Below are 15,416 nucleotides of genomic sequence, written 5' to 3' on the forward strand. Positions count from 1 at the left end.
GGATGACCCAGAGGAATGGGATGGGGAGGGAGGTGGGAGGGGGGTTCAGGATGGGGAACATATGTAAATCCATGGCTGATTCATGTCAATGTACGGCAAAAACCATTACAATATTGTAATTAGCCTTCAACTAATAAAAATAATTGGGGAAAAAAAAAGAAATTAGCACCTTCATAACTGACCAAACTTTATGCTATGATCCCTAAAAGTTAAAAATTGAACTGTCAAAAATATTCTAATGTTCTATTCACTTGGACCACTATCATGACCCCTTTACAGACCTTCAATACCATATTCCTCTATTTCTTCATAACAAAGAACCCCCTCTTTTTTTTTTTCTGTCCTCAACCAGGGATCAAACCCTCACACCTCCAGTGGGAACATAAAGTCTTAACCACTGAACCACCAGAGCAGTTTCTGAACCTCCTTCTTTTAAAAGGTATATTTGAATCTCTTTATGTACATATGTATATATATATATATATATATATATTTGAACTCTTTCAGCCCTCTTGTTTTGACAGTGTATAGTTGACTGTCTTTTGAAATTTATTTGTGAGTACTAGCCCTCCCTTCTTTGTGGATCCTAAAGTAATTCTTGGAAGGGGTAAATGTTTGCATAAGGGTGGAAGGGAAACCCGTATTCACATATAAACAAGAACTTATAAAATGTATGTATGAGGAAATGAGTTGTGATACATAGTTCTGGCCTCTGGTTGCCAGTCTTTTCATTTCTTTCTGCATAAAGATCTTAAATAAGTGACAAAAAGGCATATTTTAAAAGTCTAAATCTGTGGACCTTTATTGAAAAAAATACTAAGTATATACTCACGAAGAAGAAACTTTAGCCAAAAAGTAAAGAAGTGCAATGCAAAGAACAAGGGTAATCAGATAAATTAAATAAGCATATAGTGGGAATTTAAAATGTGGATAAATTTAAACAAGTATGTATTGGGAATTTCCTGATGGTCTAGAGGTTAGGACTCAGCAATTTCACTGCTGCAGCCTGACTTGATCCCTGGATGGGAACTAAGATCCTGAGGCACACCAAAGAAACAAAAAACCAAGCATGTTTTAGTCAGAGTTCTCCAAATAAACAGAACCACACACACACACACATACAGAGAGAGAGAGCAAAATAAGAAGAAATTTATTACAGAAGTCTCAAGATCCACCATCTGCAAGCTGGAAAATCAGGAAAACTAGTGGTATACATAATTCAGCCCAAATTCAAAGGCCTGAGAGTGGGGGACTGATGTATAAAGTCATGGTCAGAATTTAAAAGCTCCAAAACCAGGACCACTGATGTCTGAGCACAAAAGAAAATGGCTGTCTCAGCTCAAGCATAAAGAGAACATTCACTCTTCTTTCACCTGTTTATTTTAATCAGGCCCTCAATGATTGGATGATGCCCACCCGCATTGTGAAGATGATCTTTTTTACTCAGTCTAACTATCTGAAATGCTAATCTCTACCAAAGACAACCCCCACAGTCACACCTGGAAATAAGGTTTTACCAGCTATCTGGGCATTCTGCAGCCCAGTCAAGTTGGATACATAAAATAAACCATTATAATGGAGAAAAAGGAACCAGCCTACACTGTCGGTGGTAGTATAAATTGGTGCAGCTACTATGGAAAGCAAGATGGAGGTCCTTTAAAAAAACTAAAAATACTTTTACCATATGATCCGGCAATCTCTTCTTTGTTGGGCACCTAGAACACCAACTCTCCTGAAGCTCCACTGGCCCTTTGTTCCCAGGAGACAGACTTGCCCTGCTGTGGCTGCTGAAGTACACCTCTAGCTGGGAGAGCATGCTGGTCGTGCAAACTGCCTATAGCAGAGCAGTGAGTGCTCCAAGTTGTTCATTGTGCTCAGCTTCTCCAGGGATCATAGGGCTCCCTGTCAAACCTTATTCTGCTCCAGCCTTCCTCCAAGGAATTTTGGCTGTGGTTTCTCATAGCTTGGGGCTGCTGGCAGGCCTTGCCAGTCTGTCTTGAGGGCCAAGGGGATCAATATCTGTAATTGATACTTGGCATTCCAGGGTACCCAGCACATCTGTTACTAGCTCTGAATTAAATCAAACTTCTTAATTGTGTTGCTCAAATTTTCTAAATTCTTACTAATTTTTTATCTGCTTGATCACCCTTTCCCATCTTATGTCTTTTATTACTTATTTAATTCTATTCTTTCAAAACTTTGAGTTAGTCATTATTATTGTGCTAATCAGCTGCCTTTGCTCTCAGAATACTTAAAATCTACTCTCTTGGCAAATTTCGAGTATACAATACAGTATTATTAACTAGAGTTATCATGATGTACATGAGATCCTCGGAACTTATTCATCTTATAATTGAAGACTTGTATACTTTGACCAGCATCTCCCTATTTCCTCCATCCCCTAACCTTTACATAGTTAGGGGATGTAACATGGTTAGAAGCTGCCAAATCCTTTTAGAGAATAGGCCTGGAAATGATATAGCATTACTCTTTCCAGCTCAATTGGTCACAGAAGTCACTGGCCAGCCCATATTCAATGAAAGAAAAAACAGACCCCACTTCTCAATGGGAAGAGTGTCAAAGAATTCATAGCAATCTTTAATCCACCACCAATGCTTCTGTCTGTTTGTGACTAATGTTCAGTTCAGTTCAGTTCAGTGGCTCAGTCATGTCTGACTCTGTGACCCCATGGACCACAGCACATCAGGCCTCCCTGTCCATCACCAATTCCCGCAGTTTACTCAAACTCATGTCCATTGAGTCGGTGATGCCATCCAACCATCTCATCCTCTGTCATTCCCTTCTCCTCCTGCCTTCAATCCTTGCCAGCATCAGGGTCTTTTCAGATGAGTCAGCTCTTCACATCAGGTGGCCAAAGTATTGGAGTTTCACCTGCAGCATCAATCCTTCCAATGAACACCAAGGACTGATCTCCTTTAGGATGGACTGGTTGGATCTCCTTGCAGTCCAAGGGACTCTCAAGAGTCTTCTCCAACACCACAGTTCAAAAGCATCAATTCTTTGGCACTCAGCTTTCTTTATAATCCAACTCTCACATCCATACATGACTACTGGAAAAACCATAGCTGTGACTAGATGGATCTTTGTTGGCAAAGCAATGTCTCTGCTTTTCAATATGCTGTCTAGGTTGGTCATAACTTTCCTTCCAAGGAGTCAGCGTCTTTTAATTTCATGGCTGCAGTGTGCACTTGAGTAATTGCCAAGCTAGAGGCAAGTAACTGCTCTACAGTTCATTTGCATACTGCTGCTAAGTCACTTCAGTCATGTCTGACTCTGTGTGACCCCATAGACGGCAGCCCACCAGGCTCCCCCGTCCCTGGGATTCTCCAGGCAAGAACACTGGAGTGGGTTGCCATTTCCTTCTCCAATGCATGAAAGTGAAAAGTGAAAGTGAAGTCGCTCAGTTGTGTCTGACTCTTCAGGATCCCATGGACTGCAGCCTACCAGGCTCCTCTGTCCATGGGATTTTCCAGGCAAGAGTACTGGAGTGGGTTGCCATTGCCTTCTCCTCATTTGCATAGTGAATTTTAAACCACTCATTATGTGAATTTTTGTTTAGATTTGTCTTTTGCCAAAGTCTCAGTTCAATTCTTGAAGCAGAACCACTAGGAGATCAGCTACCTAGCTAGCTGGATAGATACACTGACTGTTAGATAGATCATAGAGAGATACATACATATATACACAGATGATAGATTTGTTACAGGTTTGACCTTATACAATTGTGGTGGCTGGCTAAGCAGTCTCTTTAAAGCTTCAATTTTAGTATCTAATAGTGGATATGAGGTCCACAAAGTAGGCAAAACAGGTGTAAATGAGGGAGAGCAAAGTCAAGCTAGAACCCAGCAGCATGAGCTAGAATAAGAAATTTCAACATTACATTGGTCAGTGAAATAAAGAGCTTTAGAAGATTTCAAAGTAATTTCAACTGAATTGCTTTTTAAATGTCTTAAGTAAATTTTTGTCATTTGGCCAAAGTTTCTCATTGCTTTTTTTAAAAACAACAATTTGGAGAGATTAGAAGAGATCATTATTAATAAGTCTTGGTCAGGAATGGTATATAGTCATTTCTAATATAAAGTCTGATACAAAAAGTTTATGTTTATGAAAAAACATTTCTCATATAAAAATGTGAAAACATTTTAACTAGGCATATAAAATGTAATAATGTCTTATCTGATGTTTTATATATTTCTATAATTATATAAAATGAAGAATGTGTAATAAATATTTTGCTAAACCCTACAAAACATTTTCAGGCTTCCCTGGTGGCTCAGTGGTAAAGAATCCACCTGTCAATGCAAGAGACCTGGGTTTGATCCCACGATCAGGAAGATCCCCTGGAGAAGGAAATGGCAACCCACTCCAGTATTCTTGCCAGGGAAATCCCATGGACAGAGGAACCTGGGGGGCTAAAGTCCAAAAGAGTCAGACACAACTTAGTGACTAAACAACAACATAGAACATTTTCAAATCAATTCCATCTTATGTTACTGTGCTGTACAAATTGTACAATTTTCTATATGTGTCAAAGGATTAAAAGGATTGGAATCACTGATATAAACTGACATATATAGATATTTGTATCTAACCCAAAAAAAGTCACATTATGCTTAGGTGTACATTATACATTTGCAGAGCAACAGCAAAGAGGAAAAAACCAAACAAACCAGGAAGTGTGGGAAAAAGGAAGCAAATCTAAAGGTCTGTTCACAGTTCCAAATTCTGCAGACCCTCCTAGAGAATGAACCATTCTTTTCACTTTCCATGCATTCACAATGCTTAGAGATCCTTGCATTTCTTATTTTGATAACCTTTTACATTAAATTATAGATAATTCAGCAATAATTTGAGGACATGATTGCTTCCATTAATAGAAAGAAGATCTTTTGAAGTACTATGTTTTACTATCTTCTTCAAAAACACATAAAGAATGATAGATGTAACTATAGAACCAACATAAGTAATGCTGATTCAGAAGATGAAAACAAGCTGCAGTGTTTCCTAGAGTCCATACCTTAAAGTTTGAATCACTTGGAATCCAAATATTGAGAATATGTTAGAAGCAGGGGTATTTTGGAACAAAGGAGCAAAGGCTAAAATGTAACAGTAAAATATTAAAATTATATGTCAGTTTTATATTTTAATAAGATTGGGAAAAATTAGGAACTGTAAAAACAAATACCTTCTTATAATAGATATAAGTGATATAGTTGTCATATTAACTCTCCTTTCCTACTTTTCCTACCACTTTTCCTAAATGGACATAACCAAAGGAAGACATCTAATACAAAGGCAGCCAATTCATGGGCCTGTCAGCAATCAATGACCTGGAGTCTGAGTAAAACAGATGAGTCTGGCCAGTTAAATTCCTCCCCTTAGGAAACGGAACTAAAAGACTCTAGGGAAATTTTTAGTTATCAGTAGGGGTAAAAGCTAACTGGATATATCAAGAGGTGCCATGATGTAAGAGGTCTGGAGTCCTTATTATAGGCCACATACATGCAGTTATAAGGGAGCCAGGCAATAGAGAAGAGGGTGGAGGCAACATAAAAAGGAATGTTTTGTTTGTGAGGCCAGAGAAAGAAGTAGGAGGGAGACAAGAATGGCCTTGGTCCATTACAGCTTCCCTTTAAACCCAACTATAATTCAATTTCTGTCCCTGGATTCCTCCAAAATCTCTCTGAAATCTAAGGTTTCTTATAATTAAAACGGCCCAAAGCAGAGCAGTACATCCTACGGTTAGTACACTTCTGACCAAACTTATATATAGTTTATTTATCTGCAAGAACTGGAACTCAGAACAAAGGCCTTACATTAATTAAGGAAACAATTTGTTATAGAAGAAATTGGTTCCACTGTGATTTTCCACTGTGATGTAATCTTGGGAAATTCACTTTATCTCTCAAGCCTCACTTTTCTCATCTATAAAAAAAAAGCAAACAGATTTCAGGCTTGTTGCAGAAATAACAATAATGCATGTAGAACACCTGGCTCCTGGCACTCAAAACCTAGTAGTTGTCACCTTCTTCAAAATAAAACCTAAGACTTGTTCAAAACTTTTCTACTCTCTTTATCTAATTTGGTATGCTCTGCAGCCCTGATGAGGTAGGTGGGGCAAATGTTCCTCTCTCTATTTTACACAGGGCTTAGTGAAGACTCATTTCCCCAGCTGGCAAGTGAAAAACAGAGACTTGAACACAGGGCTTATGACTGCTGGTCAATTTGCATTTTTCACCAGAAAGCCTCACATTTCATCAAAGTCCAAAGAGTGCACTCATGGATTAGGAAAAAAGTTGCAATGGAGAAGTTGAAAAATTATGGAGAGAAGGATCCTGATTAACCCTCAGGTCAAGAAAAAAAAAACTGTTCCATTAAAATTCCCTTTCTGTGGCCATTCCTGATTTTAGGTGGTTTTTTTTTTTTTTTTACCAGCCTGATTTTAGGTTTTTATAGTTCTTTGAACTACTACAAGATCAACAAAATGCACACACACATATAGCTCCATGAGATAATGGAAACAGTGGTACTTTCCAGGGTAGAGGAAGAGAAATTCATTACATTAGACAATCCCAGAAGAATGACATGAGAGGCCAGGACGAATGCAAGGAAATGTAGAAAAGGAGGGAGGAAGAGGGGGAGGGAAGCAGGGAATTATTTCTGGCACACCTAATTACTGCAGAAACTCACCTGCTAATCCCCAGAGTAATTCACACTTTTATAGATCAGTATGACAAATTACTTTTTCAAATTTTATTAAAACAATTCTGAAAGTTTCAGATTTAGATAGTGAACTTTGTCAGATGCAATGACATTTCTAAATAAAAGTCAGTCTCTAAATCTAAGTTTCCAAAGTTTCCCTTTTATATAAAATAAGAAAGGTTTTAAATATTGTACATATTTACCTTCTTATGATTTGAATAATTAAAATGCTAAAACCACAGCCACGTCCTAGTACATAAAACCCTCAAGGGACAAAACTTCCACTTCCTGGGAATTCTGTCTGGCACCTGGAATGTTGTGAACACACCACACAAACTAAGCACCGCTCCCTGTTCACTCCTGTTGGGAGCCTTGACAGGAAGATCCGGGTCAGATGAGATTGTCACGCGAGTGTATACTCCTCAGTTCTTTGTCTCGTCACAACAAAAATTTGGAGTGACGGACATTAAAGCCCCCTGGCGGGTCACAGCTCTCGGAGGACAGACCGTGTTATAGCTCTCAGGTCTCGAACGGACCGTGTTATAGCTCTTAAATAAATCAGTGTTACAGCTCAGTGTTACAGCTCTATTTATTTAGATAATAGCAGGAAAATCCATCTTCGAAGTGTGAGGGCACGTTGATCCAAAGACGCGAAGAGAAGATCACCCCATCGCACGGGAGAGAGAGGGAGCAAAAAGGGAGAGAAGAGGGCTTTGGCTCCTCTTTTTATATGTTTCTCTGTCCCTGGGCCTGTCTTATGTAAATTGGGCCGGCCAGGAGTGTTGTTGGTTTTACCTGAGGTTCTCACTCCGGTTCTCGGACCTTCCTTTGTTCTATTTTCGCGGGCTTTCCCTTTCAGGTCTTTTAGCCACCACCATTTTGGACTCTTTTTCCCTATTCTAACTACCTAACAAGATGAAGCACACAGTACTCATCTCACTGCTCCAGGGCCTCAGGTTCCCTGATGACATGAACCCTAAGGTCTCATCTAGAGCTAAATTTCTAAGCTCTATAAACTTTCAGTCACTTCTTCAAATCAAGTTTAATGATGATATCAGATGACTGAACTTCCTCATAAGTCCAGTCAATGTTTATTAAGCCCTGCATATCTTGTATGACTCTGAAGTCTAGAGTGACCATAGTCTCAGGGTTAGGAGCTTGAGCTTTGGCATTTATGAGCTGTGTGGCCCTAGGAAAGTAACTGAATCTCTCTGGGCTTTAATTTACCCAATTATAAAATGGAATAATACCTACCTCATAGTATTTGTTGGGAAGATTAAATAAGTTAATGAATTTAATACACATTAAATAATGCTTATAAGAATGCCTACAAGATTATAAGTTTTCAATAATGTTAGCTGCTTATTATCCTCTTTCAACAAAGCAACATTCTTTAATATACGCAAGCACAAAGTCTATAGAAACACCTGCCACCAGGGAGAAAAGATGAAGTCAAACATTCATAAAGATGAAGGACAGGAAAGTACGACACTGCTTGCTGCAGGCTGCATCTGTGCAGCTCAGCTGGGGTGAGCCTCATGTTGTTCCACGATTGGCCTTCACCACCAGCCTCTGCTGGTCGACTGGATGACAGAGTGTGGGCAGATCAGGAGAAATCCCTCCCCGTTACTGGTCAAAGAGCCTGGCCCAGCATCCCCTGCTGTCCCCCATTAGAGCACAATGGATCTGATACACTGCTAACAGGTTTTAAAAGTTGAGAGGTTGGGAGGAAGAACCAAGGGCAAAATGGAAGAGCTAGCATTCAGGCTATCTCTGTGAAGTGTCGTCAAGCTGCTTTTTGAGGGCAGGTGGGAAGACAGCTTGGGGAGAAGGGAGCAGAGCTTTCCAGATAAGAGGAGGAGCATGTGTGTGCCCCCAGGCATAAGGTTTGGGGAAGCCCAGATGGAAAAGACCAGTGATGCTGCCAGGAAGAGAGAGCATGAAATAAAGTATAGCAGTAGCTACAGCCAGTAATACCAGGGGAGATTTTTGTCTATTTCACCAATTTACAGAGAAATAACCTCTGCAACTGGGTGTGCTTTGTTGTCAGGTTAACTGCCTTTTAGGATTATATTTAGACTTTCTTTTTCTTTTCTTAGAAAAATCTCAAGTGACTGAAATTTCCACAGAATGTTTAAATAGGTTACAATAACCAAGGAATGCCTTTTCCCTTTCCAGCAGACCCCTGAAACTCTAGATTCCAGAGAACTAGATTCCTCATTCATCTGGAGGACAGAATGGCAAATTTGACCTGCCCACTCCCATCTCCCTTCATTCTACTTAAGGACTCTCAGTTCACTATTCAGTAAAAGGAAGGAGCATTTTCTCAGAATGAAAATCAATTCTCCAGTAAAAGAAAGCTGAGTGAGGGTTTCTAAAGGTTAGAGACTTCTCACACAAGTCAGAGCATTTTATATCACTGGAAAAGGATAACCAAGGGAATTAGAGGGATATTACTATAGAGAAAAACAATAACATTTAAAACTGCAAACCCCACTAGGTTCCTTATATGGCAACTAATAGTGATGCTCAATACCTGCTGCCATGGCCCAATAGTTAGATGAGAATCTCATCTCAATCACAGAACTCTTTCATCCATGCTGCTCATACAGAAAAGAGAAAATTAAAGGAAAATCTTCTAGGGAGAACTTATTTTCTTTTTTAAAGTTAATCATGGGGTTCAGGGAGAACTGGGAAACAACAGTCTAATTAGGAAGAAGTTATCCTCACTGGGACAGGCACATCCCACCAGCCCTTTTCATAAGCTATCAACACATGCTTTACACATTGTGGAGTCATGGCTTCCCAGAATCTTTGTCTGATCCTCAATTCTTTTCCAATCAGGGGAAATGTTGCTAGAGATTTTCACTGAATGTCACTTTCACCAAAAAGATTCTGATTAAGAATTTTGGAATCTTGGACTGGAATACTTTCCAGGACAGTTATTGTATCCAGGGCTTCAAAGGAATAAAAATTGAGGATAAGAGAGAGAATTACAGAAGATAAACTGTAAGACTATAGTTATTAGTTACCCATCCACCCAGATTCTGGCTTTGTTCCTCCCCTGTGAACTTACTGTTGAGATTCTGTTAGCATTCCTTCCAGGACCAAGGGATTTATGACAGCACAATATAGAGAATAAAGGAGAAAAGAAGATGATTCCAAGGCTCCAAGCCCAAGATAAAAAGATAATGGGGTAGATGATATAGGGAAGAGGTTCATTTTGGGGAGGAAGATAATAGAGGTAGGCTGAGAGACAGAAACACAAAACTGGAGAGAAGATGCGAGATCTAGCTTCAAAGATAGGGTCACAGCTAAAACCATAAGATAAACTCTCTTAGGATAAAATAATTAGCAACACAAGTTAGCATGTATGTCCAGGTATACAAATGTACAAGGCCTGGGTTTTCTGTGTAACCAGGAGGAGGAGGGGAAAAGAGGAAAGACACAGAGAGGATAGATCAGAAAAGTAGGAGGTAAAACTCTAAGATGTTCCAAAGCCAAAGAGAATATTTCACTCTGTGGAAAAGAAATAAAGAAGGAAAGAAGGAAGGAAGGAAGGAAGAAAAAAAGGAAAGAAGGAAGAAAAAACTTATGTTACAGTATAAATATCATACAAAGTAGATTTAAAGGAAAATTCATCATTCCAGGTAAGAGATCACTATATAATAAAAGTCAACTTACAAGGAAGATATAATAGTTCTCAAGTTGCATGGCAATGAATAACACAGTCTCTAAATAAAGCAATAATTGAGAGAAAAAGGGAAAAAAACATTCTACCATCATTACGGAGAGATTTTTACACCCTTTACTCAGTAAATGATTATCTAAAAATCAGTAATATCATAAAAATATCTCTAATGATTTCTAGCTATCAAGTTCCAAGTTATTTAATAATGGTCTTTAATAGTCTTATCTTGCTTATCTTCCTCCTACTTGAAACTCTCCAACTTGAAACATGAACTCTAGTCAAGCCAGTTCACCAAACATACCTTTGGTTTCGCTTCTATTTCTATCCTCAGGCTATGTCGCCTAGTTGAAATGGTCTCTCCTCTCCACAGACTTTTTTCCCTTGCAGTTGTGAAACAGGCTGAAGCAGGGCTGGCAGAAGCAAATTTCTGGATCACAATGATGAAGGAAACAAAAAGACAGAAGGGCCCCAGATACAATATCATTCCTCAACTTCCACTGGAAAGTTATATTTGTTTCTAAATCTCCCTATTTGTTGCAGGCTGTTCATTCCAATCAGTGTCCAAGGACATAGCTTTGGTGAAGTTTGGGGTGACAATCTGTGTAGAGTATGGAGAACGAGAAGGATTGGCGGGTCAATTGTGTCCTTTCTCTCAGGAGAAAGTTGGTGGCCCAGGAAGATAGTGAGTGGTCCTGAATGAAGCAGATTCATCCACCTGAATGGGTAGATGAAGCAGAAGAGGAATAGAGTATCCAGGATGTCAAGCTAAAATGTGACAAATAAGGAAAGAGCCAAAAAAATAACTTGAAGGTACCAGTGATTGAAGGAGGAAGAGGAGATTAATGAGAAGCCAAGATACAAGTTGAGTCTTATGTAGGCCAAGTATAATCAGTTATATTGTGAAGTTTTAGGATTGGATTCTTAATCCTATCAAGAAGCCATAAAATGACTCCTTGGGATGGACTCTTGACATTCTGCCTCTTCTGACAGGTGAGCCTTTATCAGAATTTAGGCACATTTTGACCCAAAGGCACAAGGAAAGAGGTGTACTGCTTCTCTTTTTAACTCCTGTAGTTGTAATGTACCTGTAAGTAGTCGGTAAATATAAAGTGACAAGTCATGATAAAGATAATGCTGTCTGCAACTTTCCCTAAGGGCAAGAAAAGCTAAGGAGTCAATCAACTTCCTAAACCAGACTATGGTTCTGGTCCTGTTATCACTGTCAGCACTTTATGAAAAAAAAATATAAATAATTCAAATCTAAGTGCCAGATGACAGTTTTAATAAACTAACAATTTTATGGCATGAAAGCCATGTTGTTCACTCATATTACTTGCTATCTAAAATGAAAACAACAACAATAATATACCCAGATGTACACCCTTAAATAGAAATTATGAAACCATTATAATGTCAAAAAAGACCCTTTTCCAAATAAGCAGAAAGTCATGAAAATCAATAAGCCCCAGGCTATCTCCACCCTGGGGATACTGTCTAAGAATCAGATGTTTCATAAATCATGCTGCTTTCTTTATGCTAATCACAGATGGTCCCACCCCTTTCACAGACTCAGAAAAGCCAGAAAATGCCATGAAGACAAATTCACTCAGGTGTAGGTTAAGGCTGCTGTCAGCACAGGCAACTGGATGAAGGCTATTGAAAGGGGTTTTAACTCTCTCACGTGGATCTTGGCAATTATTTTGTGGATTTGACACAAAAAGTAAAGGCAACAAAAGCAAAAATAAGTAACAAGGACAGCATCAAACTAAAAAGCTTCTACACAGCAAAGAAAATCAACAAAACAAAAAGGCAACCTACCAAAAGGGAGAAAATATTTGCAAACCACTTATCTGATAAGGGGTTAATATCCAAAATATATAAAGAACTCATATAATCCAATAGCAAAAAATAAATAAATAAAATGAGTAGAGGACCTGAATAGACATTTTTCCACAGGAGACATAAAAATGACAAAGTACAGGAAAAGTACTCAATATCACTAATTATCAGGGTAATGCAAATCAAAACTACAATGTGGGATATCACTTCAAATCTGTTAGAATAGCTATTCTTAAAAGTTAAGAAACAACAAGAGATGTACAGTAAGGGAACCCAATGCACTGTTGGTGGGAATGTAAGTGGGTACAGCCACTGTGGAAAACAGCATGAGAGTTTCTCTAAAAATTAAAAATAGATGGACTTGAAGATGGTTACTTTGACACCATTCAGAAAACTAAGATCATGGCATCTGGTCCCATCACCTCATGGGAAATAGATGGGGAGACAGTGGAAACAGTGTCAGACTTTATTTTTCTGGACTCCAGAATCACTGCAGATGGTGATTGCAGCCATGAAATTAAAAGATGCTTACTCCTTGGAAGGAAAGTTATGACCAACCTAGATAGCATATTAAAAAGCAGAGACATTACTTTGCCAACAAAAGTCCATCTAGTCAAGGCTATAGTTTTTCCAGTGGTCATGTATGGATGTGAGAGTTGGACTGTGAAGAAAGCTGAGTGCCGAAGAATTGATGCTTTTGAACTGTGGTGTTGGAGAAGACTCTTGAGAGTCCCTTGGACTGCAAGGAGATCCAACCAGCCCATCCTAAAGGAGATAAGTGCTAGGTGTTCACTGGAAGGACTGATGCTGAAGCTGAAACTCCAATACTTTGGCCACCTCATGCGAAGAGTTGACTGATTGGAAAAGACCGTGATGCTGGGAGGGATTGGGGGCAGGAGAAGAAGGGGATGACAGAGGATGAGATGGCTGGATGGCATCACCGACTCGATGGGCATGAGTCTGAGTAAACTCCAGGAGTTTGTGATGGACAGGGAGGTCTGGCATGCTGCGATTCAAGGGGTCGCAAAGAGTCGGACACGACTGAGTGACTGAACTGACTGAACTGACTGACTTTGACACCCTAGTCTGCCACCTTCCCGACCAGTTGGCTTTCCAAATAAACTTGTATTCCTTGCCTCAACAACAACAACAACAAATAGATGGACTTCCCTGGTGGTCCAGTAGCTAAGACTTCATGCTCCCAATGCAGGGGGCCTGGATTAGATCCCTGGTCAGGGAACTAGATCCCACATGCCAGAACTAATAATCTGCATGCCACAGGTGAAGATCCTGCAAGCCACAATGAAGATAGAAGATCCCGTTGCCACAACTAAGACATGGTGCAGCCAAATAAATTAATTAAATTAAATAATTTTTTTTAAAAAGTAGAACTACCACATGATACACCAATCCTACTTCTGGATACATAGTCAAGGAAAATAAAAACACTAATTCAAAAAGACATATCACCCCTATGTTCACTGCAGCATTATTCGTAATAGTCAAGACATGGAAACAACCTGAGTGTCCATCAATGGATAAGTGCATAAAGAAGATACGGTACATAGACAATGGAATATTATTCAAATTTGAGAAAAAATAAAAACTGCCCTTTGTGACAACATGAATGGACTTTGAGGACATTATACTAAGTGAAATAAGTCAGAAAAAGACAAACACTACATGGTTATCACTTTTTTTTCCATGTGGCATCAAGGGAAAAAAAGTCAAACTCATAGAAACAAATCGTATAAAAGTGGTTGCCAGAAAAGTGGCTCGGGGTGAGGGTGTTTGAAATAGGGAGAAGTTGGAAAAAGGGTATAAACTTTCAGGTATAAGATGAATAAGGTCTGAGGATCTAGTATAAAACATGGTAGCTAAAGTTCCTAATATACTGTATTATATAATCGATATCCGATTCAATGTTCTCACACACACACAGAAAAAAGATGAATATGTGAGGTGATGGATGTGCTAACTAACTTCATGGTGGGAATCCCTTCACAACATCTATGTTTATCAAATCATCATGATGTATACTTTAAACATTCTATAGGGACTTTCCTGGTGGTCCAGTGGCTAAGACTGTGCTCCTAATGCTGGAGTCCTGGGTTCAATCCCTGGTCACGGAACTAGATCCCACAAGTCATAGATAAATATCTGGCATGCCACAACTAAGTCCTGGCACAGTCAAATGAATAGATTAATATTTTTTTAATTTTTTAATTAAAAAAATCTTATAATTTTATTTGTCAATTGTACACCAATAAAGTTGGGGAAAAAAAGAAAAGAGGTTTAAGCTCTCTAGGGAACCCTCTAACACTGAGTCTCTACTTCTGAGAACACTATGAAAGCTCAGCTGAAAAGAAACAAACACAGCAACATCAAGTATTAGGGATATCAATAATACAGCGGATAAGAGATACTGCTGAAGGGGGTGGTTTTCCCACACTGTGACTGACTGGAGGGGGGAAGGTATGGGGAAGGGGATCATAATACTATTGAGAAGACAGAGAACAAGGCCCAACAGTGAGAACAATGATGTTCACTTGGGTTCTACCTGAGAGTAAGACCTTGTACCCAACTCCACATTATAAAGGATTTCCTAGTCCGTCTGTATTCCTATGCAACTCAAAGGAACAATTCTGTCATGACATTTGAATGTTTCCTGAGTTCTTAGACTGAGGTCCAGGTTTTTTCTTGGTTTAATGCCAGTTTCCCCATTTCTTTATGCCAGGCTCTGTGCTGTTTTGTAATTTACACAATAAAATGCTGTCTGTTCAAAGGGGAAGATCATTAGAGGGTTTGCAGAAGCCCCTCACATGCTCCATTCATTTTTAATGGGGCACTTGACATCCTGCAAAGTTCACACACATGACGAAGAGATTGCACAGCGTGAACTGGAAGAAAATCCACTATTCCTCCAGGAGGATGCTGATAACATGAGGTGACTAGTACATGGCATGTTTTATAGGACGGCTCTGTAAATGGTCATGCCCTTCAGCACAAAATGAATTAAAACATAATCATAATCCCAGTACCACAGTTACCACTGGGTGGCATTCTTTATGATTAAATATATATCACATTGTTTCCTGGCCTACTAGGGTAAAAACTGCTAAATTCAGATTGCCAATTTACTTTAAGTTTTAAAAATAAAAAT

At 39.1% G+C, this 15,416-nt stretch overlaps 1 long non-coding RNA gene across 1 annotated transcript in view; it reads left to right on the top strand.

Annotated features, from left to right (window-relative positions):
* Positions 1-350: 350 nt before the first annotated feature.
* LOC122452798 overlaps positions 351-15,416 on the top strand; it is a 44,746-nt gene continuing 29,680 nt past the window's right edge. Inside the window, exon 1 of the long non-coding RNA XR_006272853.1 lies at positions 351-439. This is a non-coding gene — a long non-coding RNA (uncharacterized LOC122452798). The remainder of the gene's footprint in view (positions 440-15,416) is intronic.

The sequence above is a fragment of the Cervus canadensis genome, chromosome 1, assembly GCF_019320065.1.
Source record: "Cervus canadensis isolate Bull #8, Minnesota chromosome 1, ASM1932006v1, whole genome shotgun sequence".
Taxonomy (NCBI): domain Eukaryota; kingdom Metazoa; phylum Chordata; class Mammalia; order Artiodactyla; family Cervidae; genus Cervus; species Cervus canadensis.